General features: G+C 40.1%; 1 long non-coding RNA gene across 1 annotated transcript; it reads left to right on the top strand.

The window, feature by feature from the left end:
• Positions 1 to 276: 276 nt before the first annotated feature.
• Positions 277 to 1058, top strand: LOC142491116 (uncharacterized). The gene is made up of 3 exons (XR_012800286.1): positions 277 to 421; positions 531 to 603; positions 991 to 1058. It is a non-coding gene; the product is annotated as an uncharacterized LOC142491116 (long non-coding RNA).
• Positions 1059 to 1566: the final 508 nt, after the last annotated feature.

Genomic DNA, 1566 nt, shown 5'->3' with positions numbered 1-1566 from the left:
TCATACCAGACAACTGTGGGCATAGTGGGCGGGGTCTCGCAATCTACATTCTCGCGGGCCTTTACCCAGTTTCTCTATGCACTCAATAGACGCGCTAGGAATTATATTCATTTTCCTACAGAGGCAACAGAGTGGCTGGAAGTCAGGACTGGCTTTTATAATATAGCAGGGATACCATGTGTGCTGGGTGCAATCGATTGCACACATGTTGCTTTGATTGCACCTAGTCAGAGTGAGCATGTGTACCGCAATCGTAAGCACTACCATTCACTCAATGTACAGGTGGTATGTGATGCCACGATGAGGATAATGCATGTGGTACCCAAATTCCCTGGTTCCAGTCACGATTCCTCTATCCTGAGGAACTCTTCAGTCTTCCATGCGTTCGAAGAGGGACATTTTGAACATGGTTGGCTGCTGGGTGAGTACAGATTTACATGTTCTAACACAAAACACATTTTTATTTAGGAATGTTGGCATTGTACAATTTGATCACTAATGTCAGCTTATGTGTGCTCCATTTATTATAGGTGACTCAGGATACGGAATTAGGCCGTGGCTCTTGACTCCGGTGCTAAACCCTCAAACTGAAGCAGAGGAGAGGTACAATGCAGCCCATATATCTACAAGATCTGTTATAGAGAGGACATTTGGCCTACTCAAGACCAGATTTAGGTGTCTGGACAGAACTGGTGGGGCTCTTCTATACAAGCCTCAAAAAGTGTCTGATATTATCCTTGCCTGTTGCATTTTGCACAATGTTGCACTCAGGCACAATGTACAATCAGACCTAGCTGAGCCTTTGGTAGACGAGCATCCCACCCATGTAGCTGCTGAAAATGAACAAACAGCCAGTGGTGGCCAGACACGCCAGAATCTCATCAATTCATTTTTTTCTTGTAAGTAAAAACAGATATGTTCCAAGTTCTACTTTTATAGTTAAATTATGTTATCTTAACAATAATGTTTTTTTATATAACCTTCTGTTAGGACACAGATGAATATGGGTTGCACACCTTTCTTTTCTCTGCTGTGTGCACAAAGGGATGTGGCACCGGTATGTTATTGTTGCACAGGTTATATAATCCCTCTTCCATTGTACTTTAGTTGTGTGTATGTGAATACAACTGGGGTAACAAAGCACTAATATTTTAGCATTGTGTTGTTCCTTATGCTAAGAGAATACACATATTATGCCCATACTCATTCATGCTTCTAGTATGCTTACATACAATGTTATTGGTGCAGTGTAACATGTACATCCATATGATGTGTACACCAGGCTGATTTACATTTTGAATGTGATTAAATATACATGGTGTTGCACATTTAACACCAAATACACATTTGCTGTGTTGTTTACGGTACTGAAGATGGCATGTCAATGTTTGCAATTTATATATTGTTCCTTTGCATTATAGGTATATCTCCAGTATGACTGATCATGGTATGTATATTTGCTGACATCTCTCATAAGATGTGCCTACCTCAATCTTCCTATAATTATTTGAAGTAAAAACCCAACATATTGGTTTAAAGACAAATGTAACATACATGTACTTTCTG

This window comes from Ascaphus truei, chromosome 3, assembly GCF_040206685.1.
Source record: "Ascaphus truei isolate aAscTru1 chromosome 3, aAscTru1.hap1, whole genome shotgun sequence".
Taxonomy (NCBI): Eukaryota; Metazoa; Chordata; class Amphibia; order Anura; family Ascaphidae; genus Ascaphus; species Ascaphus truei.
The sequence above is the reverse complement of the archived record's forward strand: the minus strand, read 5'-3'. Positions and strand labels throughout refer to the sequence as shown.